The sequence below is a fragment of the Cavia porcellus genome, unplaced genomic scaffold (assembly GCF_034190915.1).
Source record: "Cavia porcellus strain 051 isolate PalLab524CR breed Dunkin Hartley unplaced genomic scaffold, mCavPor4.1 scaffold_1, whole genome shotgun sequence".
Lineage (NCBI taxonomy): Eukaryota > Metazoa > Chordata > Mammalia > Rodentia > Caviidae > Cavia > Cavia porcellus.
Window position 1 is genome coordinate 170,719,128 of NW_026947484.1, and position 19,482 is coordinate 170,738,609.

The 19,482-nt window shown below is 40.4% G+C and overlaps 1 pseudogene; it reads left to right on the forward strand.

Annotated features, from left to right (window-relative positions):
* The first annotated feature begins 403 nt into the window (after nucleotides 1-403).
* LOC134477134 (bifunctional phosphoribosylaminoimidazole carboxylase/phosphoribosylaminoimidazole succinocarboxamide synthetase-like) overlaps nucleotides 404-19,482 on the forward strand; it is a 32,003-nt pseudogene continuing 12,924 nt past the window's right edge.

Here is a 19,482-nt window from a genome sequence, read left to right on the forward strand (position 1 = left end):
CTAAACTGGAACAGATCCAGAACTCAGCTCCCCTATGAAAAGGATTTCTTATGAAAGATTAAGTGGTAACACATATGTCAATAGCACTCGCAGCTCTGGAGTAATTCTGAGCAAACAGGAAAATGGCAACCGTTCCTATTTCCAATCTGGAAACTCTCCCTGGGTCTCTTTGGACCCCAGGTGGCACAGAGCTCTTGAATTTGTTCAGGTGTTACATCACGGGCGCCAATAGGCAGGTGAGGGGAAGAGCAGGTTTATCCGTGGTAAGCGTTAAGGGAATGGGAGCCAGAGAAGCAGCTGGCTTGGAGGCAGCCCTAAGAGGCTGGCTGTTCAGGGACACAGCACAGGCCACCAGACTGTTTAGTCCAGGCCTCCTTCCTGTTTCTTGTAGCCCTTGGCCGGCATGGCAACACTGCCCTCTGCTGGGTCTGAACTGTCATCACACCCGAACTCCTATGGGCCAAGGACAATGGCTTGGGAACCCCTTGGGGAGAAGAAAGGCGTTTGACAGCTAAACTGACCTCTAGGGTTAGCTCTGGTGTGGCTAGAATGTGAAAAGGCCCCATCTCTCATGTCTGCCTTAACCTAGAGTTTTGGAATCAGCTCTGTTATGTATTTGCTACATGGCCCTGGGCATTCTCTACCTTTCTGAGATTTAAAACAGGGAAAGTCACCTACATTACAGGGCTATGGTGAATACGAAATGAAAGTTACCTCTTCAGAAAGCATGAGCATGCAACCTGATTTCCCCAGGATGTTCCTGTTTATGCCTGTGGTCCTAATGTAATTAGCAATGGCATCTCTTTCATTTTCAAAAGGGCCTGATGTAAGAAATAAATGATGTGGCCAGATCACCTAAAACACAGGGCACCCTGCTGAGAATCAGTTACTCGGTGAAGCCTAGTTTCACTGTCCTTTATTAGAATGCTGCTGTGAATGTGTGTGTCCATTTGTACCAGAATAGGTAAGGAACTTTCCTTTCCTTTTTGTCTGGGGGCAAACTGGATGTGCTTTTCACTGCATGCAACTTCAGGAAAATTCAGGTGTGAAGGGACTAGGAGGCAGGAAAAAACAAATCAAGCCAATGCACTTCAGTTAAGATTCCAAGCGAATCCCTTTTACTCTTTATGTAGGAAGGATGATGACTCTCTCTTTGCCAGACTGTAGCATTATTTTGCTTCCAATGGCCACTGCTAAGGTTTATAATCTGGAATGTCCCCAAGAGTCTCAGGTATACAGAGGGAGGAATTTTGTAAGATATTTCAATGGTGGGAGTGCCTTGCCCCTCGGTGGACTCCTTCATTGATAAATTCATAGCTAAATGTGCCATCAGAAGACAGGGCCATGATGGAAATGGTGTCACTAGGGGTGCACTTTTGGAGGGAATGTCTCTCTCACTAGCTCTTCTCTCCTTCCTGGCTGCCAAGGAATTAGCTATTCTCTCTGCCATGACTTTCCACCATGCCGCTTCTACCTTGGAGCCAGCCGACATCACAACCATGAACCAAAACAAATCTCTCCTTTGAACTGCAGAGTCCAGTGCTGTGTCCCAGTGGGGGGGGGGGTGACAAAACCAGTAATAACTGCCCTCAGTTGAGAAATATCTCTTTAAAGAAATACAAAATGTCAGTATATAAAAACATATACCTATATGCCACGCGATTTTTTCTTCCAAACCTGAGAAATATGAATTATTGAAGTTTTGCCATTGTAATAGCTCAAATCAGTGACAATGGCCAAATTTTGTTGCACTGATATCCCTGAGGGGATACCAGCACCAGTGCCTGGGTGACAGCTGATCTGCATATCATTTACATAAATTTGCATAGGTGTGATGATGAAATAAATGCCAATATTAAGGGAAGAGATTTTCTCCTAGTCTTCGGTGTCTCCAGAGAACACAGCAGCAAAAGTCCCGGCTCTGGAACCGGGCCCGTCACCTTCTGTCTGTATGCCCCTGAATGAGTTGTTGCAGAAGATTGTTGCCAGGATTAAATAAGTTGATATGTAAAGGAGTTAGAGTACCACTTTGCCTATTAAATGCTCAGGTATTAGTTACTATTTTTATCCCAGAGCAGGCCCACAGTCCCTGCCCATCAACTCCAGCGAGAGTGCCTTTGCTTTCATCCTTCTGTAAATCACAAAAGTTGGAAATTTAGAGCTGGGAGAGATTTCTGAACATCTAATCAGTCACTTTCAAACTTTTATTTTATTTCTTTTAAAATAACTATAAAACATTTTCTGAAAATGAAAGCTTACATGGAAACCCAGCATGAAGAGCTGTGTAGCATTATAGTTAAGAAAATGGACTTTGCAGACAGACAGGTCTGATTTCTAGTTTGGGCCAAGCTACTTATTAGCCTTGTTACTCAGGGCAAATGATTTGCCTTGGCTTTAAGCCTCTTTTTTTTTTTTTTTTTTTTTTCATAAAGTATAAAACAGCAAGAGTAGTTGTAAATATTTCATAAGGTTTTATGAAGTAAATGACTTCACACCTACGAAGTGTTTAGTGTAATGCCTGGCACATAATAAGGACTCAATAATTAGTTTAACTCTTATGATTTTAATATACGACATAGATATGAGCAGAAGTACTCCAGCTGAAATAGGCAAGAGAACTAGAATCACACTGGGGACTCCAGGGAGTCCCTGTGACTCTGCAGAACACATCTAAGGGCTCCTGATCTAAACCAGCATTTTTGGAAGCCAAAGTCTAGGATGCCCCCGCCTCTAATAACACTTCTTGTTAATTATCACCTTCCAGGTCCCTTACCTGGGTTCTAATGGTGCCCCTGTAGTCTGCTAGCTGCATGAGAGCCCTCCTTTCTTTTTGACCTTTTATGACAGCCATGAATAAACCTCTCTGGCTTAAATGTCCTTTTCCAGGACAGATTAAACTGAGCTCAATTGTGTGGCATCCCCTGTATTTGTTTCTCAGTGGGGCAGAAGTGTCCTGCTCCCTTCCTGTGCTTTCTACAGCTCATAGTCAGGGGGAATGAGTCATTTGGTTAAAAATAAAAACAATACCATCTCTCCTCTAATGGCTTTGTTCATGATCACTGCAGGCTGTCACTGATATGCATTCCAAGCAGCCAGGGACAGCCAGTGGGCAGCCCAGGGAGCTGGCTTACCACAGGTTTGCATTCACCTTTGTTTTGCTGGAACACTGAGAGCCAGCCATCACAGGGATCCAGGCATCCTGCCCTGGCTGGGCTGTGGGTGTGAGGATTGGAGCTGGATTACCATTAAGTGGAAGAGATTGGCTCGTTCTAGAAGAGGACTGTGACAGACCCTGGCAGTCATTAAGATAGAGGATAAGAGTCATAGCCCATAAGGAGCTGGCCTGAGTCACTCAGTTCAGCAGGATGCAGTAAAAGAGAGTAATACGTCTGTGGTCAATTACGAAAGAGAGAAACAGGACACGAATTCAAGGGTTATATCTGCAATAATTATAAGAGCTTTCTGCTACTATTGTTCTTCCATTGTATTCCCAGTAATAAATATGCTGATGCTCAATGCTGATTTTATCTATCATTCCTTTTTCAAAACAATCCTATGAAGCAAGTATTCTTAGTTTGTTCCATGTACTAGATAAGAAAACTAAAATTTAGAGAGATTAGTTGCCTAAGCTCCACCAGCTGGTACACAGTGAAGAGGTACATGAAGTAAATTCACTGCAGAGGGGTGAGCATGGTTTCTCAAGCACAGAATCCCAACATCTGAGGTGGGAGTGTTTTTGTCGGTGCTGAGAAACCAGGTTACTGTCTTGTTAACAACTGAGGCCTCAGTTCATGGCCTAACATCTGATCAGGGCCTGGCACACTACAATTATCTGTTGAGTTCATGGGTGATGACCACGATATTTACTCCACTGGGAGTAGATCTCATCCTCTAATTGTCAGTATTGGTGGCTACTTTTTACCTTCGGTGAGGACACTTTCCTCCAGTCAGTTTGGGATAGCTTCTCTCTATTTTCCATCAGGCACTATCAACAAGCATGATTTATGTTAAGGCTGGTGAAAGAAAATAAATCAGGGTTAAACTTGACGCTCAAAAAGCCATGACAGAAGTCTAGATTTTACTGTGTGACTTGGAAAAGCTACTCATCTTTTCTAGACCTCAGTTTACTTGGTGGAAGATAAATAGATGCTTTTCAAACCTTCATCCAGTCAGGGCTTGATCTCCACACGGTACACAGCAAGGCTTCTCAACGTCAACATGCTGGACATTTGAACGAGGTAACTTTTGCCGCGGAGACCTGCCCTTTGCCTTGAAAGAAGTTTAGCAGCACCGTAAGTTTCCACCATCAGATGCCAGTAGCTCTGCCTTCACTGTGACAAGCAAAATTGCCTCCATACCTGGAACACCATCAAAAACACCTTCAAATATTCCAAAGTGAAAACATCTCCAGGAAGGAGAGAATAAAACCTCTCATGTGATTAACCCAAGTTCTGCCCTGGCTTTGAGCTCCATAGCATTGGGTGGCCTCTTGCCTTTCTGGGCCAAGTTCACAAAAAGAAGGAGTGTTCTATTTGGCCAAGATGACTGAAGCTCCAGATACAATCCTTCCCTGCCTGTGCCTTGGGTGGAAGCGATAATAGATGTGGTGTGAAGTGCTCTGAAGTGGGTATGCAGATGTCAGGTAACTAACTATCAGGTCCATTACTCACATGGAGGGCAGCCCAGAGATGCAGGACAGTGCTGTGTTCACTGCACTTGTAAAACCTCACAACTCATGTTTGCAACACAACAAAAGTCACATAAGCTCCATCTCAAGCTTTCCCCCAGTCTTAGATGTGCACACTCCAAGCTCTTTATAATCCTGTTCATCTGAACCCTGTCATTTCTCCTTAAGATAGACAGACAGATGATAGTTGGACAAACAAACAGAGGAAGGGAGAGACATGATGAAGATAATGATGATGGTGGTGATAGGTGAATTTATATCTAATAGTTACTCGATAATTATTATAGATGATAGATATATTACATTTATTCTATTTCTATTCTATCAAATCCTGCCTGAAGTAACATATTAATTCATCATCATCAATAACATTCATACACCATTCAGTTTGGTGAATATATATGCTAGGAACTCTGATAACCGCTATGATCATCATTTCTCATCTGAGAGTAAAGGCTGAGTTCTATACTTTTTACTCTGACCATGAGCTCCTCTTTTAAACATGGGCTCAGTATCATCCCTGCCTCTCACTTAAATGTTCCTCTTGGTCTCTCTGGAAGGAGCCTTTTAATGGTTTGAGAAAGAATGCTTATTTATGGAAAAATTGGAGAGTATCTCCAGATGTTTAGATTCTAAGTATTCAAGAGCTGGGATTTTTGTGTCATTTGTCTTCTTCTATTCACTGCATACCTCAAGCAGGGTCACAGTGCATAAATAAATAAGGGCTTTACTTTTCCACTGGCTATCTTCCGATCCCAGGCTAACTCCATGTTTGCATTGAATGCATTGATAAACATTCAACCAGGCAACAAAATCAAAACATAACCAAACTTGGAGAACAATTATTCTGTGAAACAACTATTTTTACATTTTATTTTAAGAGCACAATACTCCAGCCAAATGAAATCTTATACAAAAACACAGTATACAAAGCAGGGGTTGTTTTGCCCAAAATTGTTCATAGGGGTAAAAAGGGTATAGACGCCAAAGATCCCTATCACATTCACCTTTGTACTTTCTCTGCTTTTCAGTTAATCTCTTTTCTTTTACATTCTTTTCTGGCTTTTAGGATTTCTTTAAAACCTTGAGTTTCTGAAGAATACAGTTTGTTTTTCTTTTAAACTGGCCATACCTATTATGAACAGAAGATTGGTATAATTGAAAGATCGCAGAGAAAGGAGAAAAAAAAAAAAAAAACCTTGGCTTATCTGTGTACCTCTGATACTGTTAGCCTTCTGTCCACATATTTGCTTTCTCCATGCCTCCATTTTCCCATCTGCAAAATAGGACAGATGGAGTAATATTAAGCAGTCTGGACAAGTATAACAACTAGAACAAATGAAAGAGACATTCATGTCATCCACTGACTTCCTCTTTTGCAACTGCCCCTTTCACCTCACCCTTTGGTCCCATACTTTCCCTCCTGAAGAAACCAAAGAAGGAGAGGGGGGGCCCTATGACACTTGTTCAGATGTCAGAACATCAGCAGCATTAATCCAATAACTTCATGGAGTTACCATGGCAACCTGTACTCCATGATGATGCAATCAGAATCAGGTGTCCAGATGACATGATCAGAAATGACAAGGGAAACAACAGAAGACTCAAAGTTATGATAGCAGCTGGGACTCTGTTTGGCTGGAGCAGATGAAGGCACAATGCTGTGGCCATGTTCCAGGCAATTAAAAGGAATATCAGTGTCTATTTGCCAACTAATTACGGATGTCATTCGCATGTCATCCAGCCAGAACTTGTTCCCTGGCCTCACGAGCCCTGACTGGGAGCCATCAACTTTTCCTTCATTATCCCGTTAATATCCGAAAAACACCTTGTAGCTTCTCTTGACGCAAGCTTGTCTGTGATGGGACACGCTTTCTCGGGACACTCTTCCACCACACAAATACATACACTTTTCTTTTTTGACTGCTGTTTCATCTCAGACTGCCCAGCTTCTTACTTTGGCATGCATTCTGGTGCCAGAGCTATAGAACACTTGTCTTCCAGATCTTGCTTCTGTTGTATCTGAGAATAACCTTACACAACTTTTATGAATCTTGAATTTCATATCCGTTTCCTACTTGATCACTTTGCCAGTTGTTTGAGATAATCAAATTGTCCTATGCATTTCATAGCACATCAGAAACTACAAAGATATTGTTCAAATGTTAGTGTTACCTGGGGATTTAGCTCAGCGACATAAGTGCCTGCCTTGCAAACTCACAGTCATGAGTTGGATCCCCAGTACCAAAAAAAAAAAAAAAAAAAAAAAAGAAACAGTTAGTGTTTTATGATCTAAATGTTGTTTCCATTTTCAAAAGTTTCATCTCCATAGTCACTTCCCAAGTTGGATCCAGGGAGGGAATTCTAGTTCCGTGTAATAAAGACAGTACTCTAAAGAAAAGAACTTTACAGGAAATAAAAAAGTTCACAGGAAAAACAAAATTGAATTTCATTATGTAAAAACGTTTATGCAGACCTTCACAATACCTTTAAGCTTCAAATATTATGTGTCCACAGAAGCGCTTGTTTATTGTCTCCCAAGGATCACTTATCTTCACTTTCTGGAACCAACTAAAGAAGCAATAAAATTTGACAATTACTAATCATTGCTATCTTCTATCAAAGTAGATATACCATGAAGACAAATTTAAAATTAGGAAAATTAAAACCAGGAAATTAAAGATGGTAAAACAGAGAAATCAGACCACTTCACTTTTTTCTAGGCTGTAGTTTGTTGTTGTTGTTGTTGTTGTTTCTTGACAGAAACACAAATTCTCATTCCTTTCCAAAAGGCCTACTGGGAAAGAAATTCTAGGAGTCGAGCTCAGAAATTCCTTTATTAGTGGGCACTTGAAAGTGATTCTGACACATGGTAAAGTTTTAGGTTCACTAATTCTAAATCACTTATTAAAAGTGCTCTTTTTAATTCCATACTTCTCAGTTTGGACAATAAACCGAATGGTACTTATCAATGTAGCTACCTGGCTGAAAATTTTGCTAAATAATTCTATTACTTTTTGCAAATGTCAGCTACACACAGAAACACACACACACACACACACACACACACACACACACACACACACACAGATTCACATCCTTAGTCAATCTTCTTCCACTGGACAGCTGAACTACTAAAGAGGTAATGCCTGACCTGTCTGAGTACCGTTATCTTCACTAAGCAAGATCCCTTCGAAGAGTCACTACCCTTATTCTACTCTTATTGTGACAATTCAGTGATTACTGCCCCAACTGGTACTGTGCCTGCTATACCAGAAGAACCCAACAAACAATGGTTATTTCTACTTATTTTTAGTTTTTAATGTATGCCATAAACTGTGGTAGGTTTGGAGCATTAATAAATAAAGAAAACAACAGGACCTTGTATAGTGGTTTGGGTAGAGTTTCAACTTGACTGGCTTTTGGATCCATCCTGGGGACTGGTAGAGCACACATCTGAGCGGCCCTGGATGGATCATGCAGCAGGGGTCTTGAGTGCTGTTTCCGGTGTCTCCTCCTCCCCCCTCCCAACTATTGTTCTGAGCAGCTGGGCTTTGCCACACCTTTCAGCCCTGTGCCTCTGCCTTAGAGCCCACCAATCATAGATGGAAACCACAACAAATTTTCTCTTGCCCTTTGTGTCGTGGGTGAAGGGTATTATCTCTGTGACAGAGAAGTGACCAATACACTCTGCCTTCATGGAGCTTGTGATCTCAATGGAGATCCTGATTGCAAACCATTATAGTGCAGAAGGACAGTGCTCTGCTGGACAAATTGTAGTGACACAGCACTACAGATGATGGTGACCATGGGAAATGGGTAGATGGGTACCCACCAAAAGCAGGGGCAATGTGGAAAAAAACCCAGAAGTTAAGAAAGTGTATGATGTGCTGGGGGAAACTGGAAGTGGTTGAGATTTACTGGAGCTCACTGTATGGTTGGGGACAATGTAATAAAGGACAATAATAGTAGACAAATCTGAAGATGTTGGCGGGGGATCCAATCATCAGGAGCAAAATTTATTTTCAGGGCAATAGGAAGCCATGGGAAGATTTCCACCAGAGAAGTATTTATATTAGTAGTATGAGGCTTATTCTGGCTAGCATGTGATTGTATGTGTCTGAGATAAGCCAAGGGCTGCGAATTAATAACAAAGATCATCACTGCTTCATGGCTGAGGAAAGTGGAATGGACCTGAAACCATAGGTCCACAGCCAGGTTTACTTTCAATTCAATGTATTCAAAATAAAACATAGTTTCCTCTCTCTCCATACATTATTAAAATTTATTGTGGAAAGCAAAATGAACACACAATAGCCTGGACATTTTGATCTCTAAAGGGATTTTGTTTTCATTGCTCTTGCTATCTTTATTGTCCAAATGTAAAGCCTCAGTACAGGACTCTAATACAAAAAACATCAATTAGACCATCCTCCATCATCTAAGTATCTCTATCACATGCTTGCTAATTATGATGAGCATGGAATTTCAATCTGATTGGCTTTGGGCTTCACAGCAGGGCTTGACAGAGTGTATTTCTAGGTGTGTCCGGGTGGACCATGGAGATGTGGCATTGTAGTCTATTTCTGTTTCCTCCTTCTAGGCTGGCAATCGTTTCCTGCTGTTTCCCAGCTGCTATGAGCAAAGTTGATTTTCTCTGCCGTGCACTGCCACCATGATGTCTCTGCCTTGGAACCAGCTGAATGTGGACTAAAACTGAGAGAAAATTAAACCTCTCTTGCTTTAATCATGGGTGTCAGGTATTGTTTCCCAATGACAGGAAAGCTGACTAAGGCACTAATAAAATTATTTTGCTTCTCGTGTGATTTGCAACATAAATCTTTGACTTAGACTGGGTAAAATTGGAAACTGCAGCACAAAGAGAGCTGACCATGTTTGTTCAGATAGCATGATTCCAGGTTTCTTGTCTTTGATTTTCTTAAATTTGTCACATCTTCATGCTTTCTTCCACATATGCATCACTGGGTCAGGACAATGTCTAAACCAAGGCTTGAGAAGGGGAAGCTTTTGTACAAGTGTGAGATGGGTCACTCAGTTCTGCTTAAACCTCTCAGCACTCTGCCTGGGCTCAGGACTAGAGATGCTAGAAAGGAAATGGAGAAGGAGAAAAGGAGAATTCAGGTTGTGCTCTAATCATGCAGACACTGCAAGGAAGCCAGAGGACCCACTACACCAGAGCCACACCTTCCAAGTGAATCGTTCCTCACCCTCCCCTGCTCCTTAGCTCTTTGTTGCATGCCTTTGTCTCTGGGATGGGCTGCAGGGGAAGATAAGTGCAAGGAAAAGAGACTCAAGAGCACATTAGGAAGAACACTAGACTGAGTTACAATTCTGCCACTTAACAGCTGGTCAGCCTCATCTTAGATGAGCCTCAGCTTTCCTATATGTAAATGAGAGAATTTACATAACCCTCCCTGAGGTTATAACATGGATTATTGAATTACCTAAATGAAATTGTGCCTAGAATGCTCTCCCTCAAACAACTGAACGGTTCTTCTCTTCAGTGTGTGCCTTGATGCCTGTGCTTTCTCTGAGCAAGGCTGCTCTGTCCATGTCATTTAAAATTACAACACTGTTTCCTTTTGTCCTTTCTATCTCCCTTTTGACTTTATTTTTCCTCACAGGACATACCTGCTTCTTACATAGAGAAGATCCTACTTATTTACTGGTCCTGTGTGCTCTTTTCACAGGGCAGCAAGATAGTTTATCTGTTTCCTTCATCACCTCGCCACCAGTTCCTAGAACAGTACCTGGCACCAAAAGCTTGTTTTGCATCTTCAGAATTATCTGTGATCAATAACTCCAATTTTTTTGTTTGCCAGATAATACATGAATATTGTCACTGAAAATAAATGGAAACATAAACATTACAAAAATAACTTACACAAACAATTCTGCAAAGAACTTTCCTCTTTTCAGTGCTTCCCCACAGGCAGCCACTGTTTGCTTTTAGCTGTGGAACCTCCATATACCTTACGAACTCGTGCAATTTGCATTTAGTCTGCAAGAACACCGTCAAATGCATGCCATTTTTACCTTGGTTTGCAGAGAAGGAAACTGAGGTGAGGTTGTCAAGTCTGTAATATACAAATGGAACCACTGGAAAACCAATTAGTCCATATGGGCTAAATTTTCCATTTCAAACCTCTTATAATCAGCACATTTTGATATTTTTTTCAAAATTCATCTATTCCTTCCATAACCACTTTAGGTTACTATAGGACTAAATTTCATTCAAGCCACATACTGGTTTTATAATCCTATCCTTAGCCTCCACTCCTCAGGAACTGAATTGAGTGTGTTAAAAATCCTTTCTATTCCCAGTTCATGAGTTTGTTCAGCCAGGAACCCCTTAACTCCTTGCTGTCCTGCACTTGCCTCTGGGATAGGCTGCTGAGGAATCTTTCCTATTTGTCATCTTTGAAGTCAAACTCAGTTATAAATTCCCATGAGGCCCCTTGGAATTTCTTATCAACAGCACTGTTTCATGATTTTCACCAATGAATGGATTGCTTTTCAATAAATGGGAATGCTGGAAGCTGGAAAGAGAATAGCTTCCAACAAGGTTTGCATTCAACACATGTCCAAGGAAGTCAACCAAGCCAGGTGAGCAATTCCTGCTGGGAATGCTCCCATGTGCTGATTATAAGAGGTTTGAAATGGGATGCTGCTTTGCTGATGTTTTCCTATAATCATGCACCTTTCTGATGCCTCTGACTCTTAATATTTAATAGCTCCCACCTTACTGTCTCATATGTCTGACCTCTAGTATTTGGGGGAGAATCTACATAATCATGATGAGTTATAACAATCCCTTGCAATAAGAGAGTGATTTACACAGTACTTATTGAACAGGGCTATTTCTTAGACATAAAATTGCAGAGGTGACACCTAAGGAAGAATATATCTAGAGGTTCCCACGTTCTCTGCTGCAACTCTCCAGCCAGAGGAGATCAGAAGGTATAATGCTAGTCTATGAACTCTTTTCAATATTTCAAAAATGCTAACGGGAATCATATATCTCCCCAATAAAATCACACTTTAATGGCTTTTGGTGGGAATTATAGCAACTAAAATTGGTACTTATTGGAAAACTAATTATTCTTTAATAAAAGTATCTTAATAGACATACCTATTGAAACACTGGGGGTCTATGAATAGAAAGTTATGAAAGAAGAACTTAGTAGTCATAAAAAGTGGGGAAATCTCACATTTTAGGCATGAGGAAAGTAGAACACAAAGAAATAAGTTGTGCCCTGAAATTCTTCATCACTCTTTCCTTAGCTTAAACATGAGTGCACTTACTAGTCTTAGTCTACCCTAACCCATTGCTTAGTACTGCAGCCAAGAGTGGCTTTTTTGTACAGGTATACCCCACCTGCACCCCCATTGGCTGGCAGACTTGGATGACTGGAATTGCTGTTAGATGAAGGTGCATTTCTCTGGGAGACAAGGTCGTTTATGATCTACCATAGCATCATATGAGATGTCTCCTGGAGTTTGTTTCCTGAGTGTGCTAAGGCCATGTTCCCTCACTGCCACTCTGCAGTTTCAATCTCCCTGTGCCATTTCCTTCTGCAGGATGCCTTTCCTTCACCTGCTTACCTGCTAATGTGGACACATCCTTCAAATCAGCTTGATCATACTCCTCCAAGAACCATCCACTGCCCTCACTCCCTCCACAATAGATGAAATCAGCTCAGAGCCCCTCAGCACCCACAATTCCCTCCCACACCCCACATCCATCTTCTCCCTAAGCACAGGACTGTGGAATGAAGACAGCTTCAGTTGGCAGAGACAGGAGACAAATGCGAAGTCTCTTGACTCTGGGATGAAGAGCCTCGTGGACTTTGGAACTCTGCTCAGTTCTTGGGTTTTCTCTCTGGGGAGTCCACTTTTTGAGAAATTGTTTCTAACTTTGAATTGGTTCAGGAATGATACTAGGGTAGCAGAGAGGTTAGGAGGCTCAGAGTTGGAGTCTTCCAGACTAGAGGGGCAGGAGGAGGTCTGTAGATGGGAGCTCAGAGAGAAAGCACCTTCCAAGCAAAGGCACCTGGGTGAGTTTCACTTCAGAAATGCTCAGGTGTCAAGCAGGCCACAGAGGAGAGTTACCAGCTCCACTGGGTCAAGGTCAGTCAAGTGGTTTCTTCTCTGACCTTGTTTTCTGAAAGCCATCAAATACAGTGCCACCTTCTCTCACCTATTAGCAGGTACGGGGCCATGATTCACAGTGTCTCAGCACATACAGGATATCGCCTACTCTGAGAGGCTCCAGGACCTGGCACATAGCTGCTGCTTTGAGAGACAAAAAAGCCAATAAAAACAAAGATCCTCAAACTCACAATCAGGAGACACAGGGCTTTCAAAAATTAGAGACACTATACGTAACCTACAAGGTACTTTTTCTGCATTATTGCTACATCTAACAATCCGGGAAAATTAGCAAGCCAAGGGCATTCATAAATTTATTTTTCAAATGAGAAAAGCAGAACTAAATATTAAGTGACTTCCCTAAAATCTGAGTCGAGTGTAAATGACCTCTGTACACTCAGGAAAATCAACTTAATATGTTTAATTTTACCTCTATCTTGCTGTGAAATGTGGGACAAGTACTGAAGCTATCTGACTTTCAGTTTCCTCACCTAAAAGAGTGATAAAAATAGTATCAGTCTCCCAGAGACATTTGTGGAATAAAATGAGGTCGTGTATTTAATTGGGTAATAGACACGCATGGACCCTGAAACCTGAGTATTTGAGCCCCCTGCCGCTGTACTCCACAGCTTTTTCTTCTCAATCATTCTGCTGTAAACTTGTTCTGCTGCTTTGGTGAACCATTTGATCCGACATTGTTGGTTCCTCCCACTATGCGATGGGATATAAACCATCTCACTAAGTAAAATGATCAGAATTCAGTGCCATCTGAATCAAAAAGAGATAAGATTTCTGTTATTTCACTACCAAAGACCCTTCACTCCTTCTCTTATTTCAAATTACCTTGAAGAGTCATGGAGTCATGGAGTCTAAGACCTAAAAAGGTTTTCAAGCAACAGCTTCCTAACCTTCTTTCCAATGTTTCAATTCACTCTATGATCCATTCATCAAGTGACCATTCAATATATACTTGATTACCTCTGATAATGGGAGCCTCACTATCTTGTAAAACAGCATACTTACAGGGGTATTCTAAACTCTCTAACATTCATCCAAAGTGCAAGTCATGGAAGTATCTTTTTTTAATCTTGCTGCTTCTCTTCTAGCTAGATCTATGGAAGTCATGAAAAATTTGCAATAACCAAACTTCAATTGCATTTTTCTCCAGACTGTAACAAACTTGACTGGTATTTGTTGGTCATTTTTTTTTTCTTCTCTTCTTTAAAAAAAAATGTCTTAAGCACATTTCAGCATTCCAGATGGGTTTTTTTTTCTTTCTTTCTTTCTTTCCTCCCCATCTACTGGTTCACACTGGGATGAAAAGCAATAAAAAGTCAGAAAGAAGTATAGGTTTGCCTTCTGGCTTTGTCACTTAGACGAATAACACCATAAAAACCAGTGAATGCTATCGGTTAAAGGAAACTCCTTTTTCTGCCCTGTACATTTCACTGAGTTTTCATGAGAGGATTTGGACAGGGAAATCTTTTCCAGGAGATAGATAAGTTGCAGAGTTAAAGATTTTGCATTAAAAACAGATTCTAGTTATAATATCCTCCTGACAGTTGCATTTTGTCGCCTTGTTTTCTAAGTCATGAAAATAAATCTCGAGGGCACACTGGACATCTGGGACCATCACAGGGTATGTGGCAATCAGAGCATAATAAAGAAGAAACTCCTAGCCAGCCTAATGGTTACCAAAGTGTCTGTCTGCATTCAGCACTGTTTCCCCTCCTCAAGCCCCAGTGTCAACTTCTTCTTCTTCCCTTTTTAATGTCCTTTGTATTTCTAATCAGCTTCCCTGATCTGCCACCGGCTTCTGGGAGTGGCATGAATAGACAACATGAAAGGATCTTGTAATATTTCATACTTTCCAATGTTGGTCGGGAAGGCTAAAATTTAGTCTCAGATAAAGTATCTGAAAAGTTGCAGGAGAATTTTCCATTAAGATACAGAGATCCTCTGGAAGTATTCTCACCTTGTTTGAAAATCTTATCAGGCAAGTAGACAGCATACTGTGTTAGAAAAGGATTCTGGCAAAGCTAAACCTCTTGCCCTACAGGAGATTGGGGGTTAAATGTGAATTTCAAGTCTAGAATAAATGTAAAAGTGGAAAAGGGCTTCTTGATTTGTGCACTCTCTGACCAAACTGAACTGGTAAGGAACACAAAGGTGGACAGGGAGCCCTTGCTTTGGGCATGAGGGGTGGAGCTGCATCTCTAGAGGAGAACCTTCCCCCTATGAGAAGGTAACTTAATGGATACAATAACAAACCCAACTGGGGCTTACACCTGTGTCACCATGTATAATTCATGAATGTCTCCTTATCTGTGGTGTCATGGGGTGAGTGCACACCACTGGGCTTACCCCCCTCCTTTTTTTGGTACCACCAATTGAACTTAGGACCTTGTGTTTGCCAGACAAGGTGCTTATGCCACTGAGCCATATCCCTGGCCCTTGACCTTCCCCTTTTGTCAAGGGATATGTGAAGCCTCGGCAGCATGGAGTTGTTTGCCCAAATCAATTATTTGATTGAGTTTCAATGCAATGATTTTACACTCCCAATCCAGTACTTTTTCCCTTAAAACATCTTTTCTTTCAACAGTTGACAAAGTACTGGGTCTACTTATAGAAGAAATGATAATGCAGAGGGTTGGAGATGCTGATGACAATGTCAGTGATGGTTTGGTTACTAACTTACATCGTCTTCTAGTTTCTTGTCTTACTAAATGTCAAGAACTAATTACATAATTTCATGTAACCTGCCATAGTCCTTATAACAGTGATAAGCAGTGCATTGTTGTTATCATTTAATAATATTATTTTATTTTACATGTGAACAAAGTAAGGGTCAGAGGTTAAATAAATTGTTCAAGATTATGTAAAAAATTATTAAGGCTGGCTTTGGATAAATTAGAAATTTTTGTATTTTTACTACCATTTATCCTCAAAAACAAATAAACAAACAGAAAAAGCAAGAGTGTGACATGGGTGTGATGGCTATTTTTTTTCTTTTTCTTTCTTTCTTTTTTTTTTTTTTTTTTTTTTTTTTTTTTGTACTGGGAATCAAACTGAGAACTGATTGCCAGGCAAGCTGAGCCCCAACCCATGACAGCTAATCTTACATGTCAGCTCAACTGGATTAAGAGATGCTGTCTTAATTTCATTGCTGAGATGAATATTTGACACCTACCACTCCAAAGGGTGAAAGTTTTATTTTGGTTCACTGTTTGTAGAGGTTTCAGTCCACGATGGGCCGGCTCCAAGCAGGGCAGCACAGCAGAGGAGAAACAGCTGAGGGCACACAGCAAAACAAAGAGAGATCAAGAGAAGAAACAGGGAGACAGACCCTCCCAGGCCACTCCTCCAGGACCCACCTCCTCAGATCAGGCTTCACCTCCCAGTGTCACACTTAGTGTCACACTTCCACTGATGAGTACCACATCCCATGATCGAGTCACTTCCCTAAACCCAAACTACATAAGCAAATGAACCTCTTGGGGACATCTACATATAAGTCATAAGAGATGCCCAGATGGCTGATAAAACATTGTTTTTAAACTGTGTCTGTGAAAGTGTTTGTGGAAAAGATTATCCTTTGAAACTAAGCTGAGTAAAATTCACCCTCGCTGATGTAAGGAGGCATCCTCAAATCCACAGTGCATAAACAGGATAAGAAGGAGGAAGAAGAAATTTGCTCTCTGTTTTATCTGGGGCCATCTCCTGGCTCTGCACAATGACCCTCTGGTCGTTGGACCTTTGAGTCTGGACCAAAGCTACATTCAGCATTGGCTGTCTTCATTGCAGGGGCTGACAGGAAAATTGCTGTACACAGCTAATCCTTTCATGACATTACTCAGCTCAGGATGCTCACATATTAGCTGGGAACTAACATGGGCCCAGAATTGCGGAAAGATACTGAATATAGCTTTGTAGTGCCAACTGTGTCTCAAGCTTGTGTTGAGTGCAGTTCTGATGTACACAAACTGGATGGGAATCTTTAAAAGAATCTTGAAATTTGTAATTAGAAAATTATATGATAGCATTGAAGAATATTATTTCAGCAGCATATAGGAGGCTAAATTGCAAGGTGTGGTAGAAGGATAATGTAAAGTGATTAAGGCCAGGTACCAGCAAACTGTGAATAAGTTTGTGATCAAAAAGACCTTCCCATGGCTACTGTAGTATCAAAATGACTTAGTGACTTACAAATGTCAAAGGATTTTTCATCTACCCTCTTTATTTAAAATGAGGGTTAAGAATTTTTATGAGCTAAAGAATACAGTGGAGAGGCAAAGATTAAAGATACAGGACACAGGAGGAATAATCAATAGAAATACAGAAGACAAGAGTCAGGGTTTGCAGTTCAGGAAGGAGGGCAGCTTTCCTCTGAGGTCACAGGCCCATTATATATTTGGATCACTGTATGAATCATGTCAGGTTTTTGAAGCAAGAAAATCCAGGATAAGAACAAAAGTGCAATTAAATCCAAGTCCATATTCTGTTACTCTCTAGCTCCAATCTTGAACAAATACAAACCTGAGCTTCTACATTTATGAAAAAAAATAGACCTCCGATCGCTGAACTCCTTGGATTACTCAAAATCAGAGATTCCCAAGCTTGGTTAGAACACAACACTTTAGTATTTCAGTAAATTTTTCACAGAAATACTTAAGACTTCCACCGAATGAGTAGATAGATCTAAATAATTTTAATAAATACATATATGCTTTATCATGTTAACATACATAACATGAAAAATATAATGTAACCATTTTATCATAAGAAACATAATCACTTGTAGGCTTCATGCAACTGTGGAGACTATAGAATTTCTCAAAGCTTGGAATCATGTTGAATAGTGCATTCCCCATTTTCTTTTCCACATTGACCTTTGCATGGTACTTGATTTTTTAATATAATAACCCCTAAAACCCAGCAGCACATGTACACCTGTGACATCACTGAAAGGATTATAATGGAATCTGATACTGATAATCTGAACAGCTTGTGAACTGTGAATACCCTAGTAGCCATGCGGTGTCTGGCAAATGTCACATGCACACATTTTTCCCTAATGTGTTAAATACCTCTCTTTTCTATGACTTCTGTAACCTTTGCACATTCAGGGAGCTATTATTCTAAATATTAAATTAAATAATATATATAATATATATTATGTGTTTGATGAACAATATAAAATAAGCCCTTATAGATTAATAAGATAAAGTGAAAATCTCATTAAGAAGAAGGAAAAGAAAAGAGGGGCAGAAGAGGGGGAGAAAAGATCTGCAGAGAAAAATATCAGACGAGAACATCCTAACAGCCAGTACACGCTTGAAGTGGAATTAGGCTTCTCTAACTGTTAGGGAAACAAAATCAAAACAACAGTGAATAACATTTTCACTCATTCACTGCAGGAAAGCTAAAGATTGATTCTATCTCATTACAGATGAGACTGTATAGGAAAATAAATCTCTCTTCTACAGCTAATGAAAATACATATTACAGTGGCATTTTTGGAAATTAAATTGGATATATCTAATAAAATTTAACAATTGTATCCATTTAGCACAGCAATCCCACTTGAAGGGATCCAACATAGAGAAATAAAAACACTAGTATATATGTGGGTCACTAGTATATATATATATATATATATGGGTCAAAGATCTTTATTAGATAATTGTCTATCATAGCATAAAATGAAGACTGGAACCAACCTGAATGTCTGTCAATAGACAATTCTTTTGCCTCTGTTCCAAGGAGAGTGATTTCATTATTAAAGGAATTACTTAGATCTATGTATATTGACCAAAACAGTTACTAATGAAAAAGGCTAAACATGGAGCAAATGGATATAGTAGGAAGTTGTTTCTTATGAAGAAATAGAGTGGAGAAAGTTTACATTTGTTCAAGCATATGTAAAATCAGGTAGGACAAAAGCTAACATGCTTGATTGCTGATATTAATTAAAATGTGTGTGTGTGTGTGTGTGTGTGTGTGTGTGGCACAAAACGGGGACAGATCGTTGTAACCACAGAGAGGGAAAATTACTGTTTTTATCTGTGTTCATGTGCAAGTGTTTTGCAGGTGATAACTAGCATTTATGATCCTTAGTGGTTTAAACAGTAAATCCAGTAGCATGTTTGTTTGCTTCTCCCCTGTTAGATATATTTGACATATCTATAGTTCTGTGCCTGCCATATAATAGCAATTTTGGTTTTCTCTAGGCGTGTCTATTACTTTGTTTTCACTGTCTCTGCCTTTCTCTCTCTCTGTCTCTGTCTCTTTCTATGTATGTGTCTCTCTCTCAGATCCTTTTCACTTTTACGTTCTCCCCCCCCCTTTTATTCTACTTTCTCCCTCTTTTTTATACCAGATGACAGGAAAACGAGCAAGGGATTAAGCAGGGTGCTGCCCTCGAGGAGTTTACAATCTGTTAGGCTGATGATCAGCACGTTTTTAGATAGAGAGGAAAGAAGTCAAGGGATATTGTGCCAGATGGACTTAATTTCAGTGAAGAACAGAGTAAGTCCTTCCTACTCAGGAAGGAAGGGGGCTGAGGACTTATGTGGAATAAAAGTGGCTTAGACTGCAATACAGAGTCAACAGGAGATGAATGG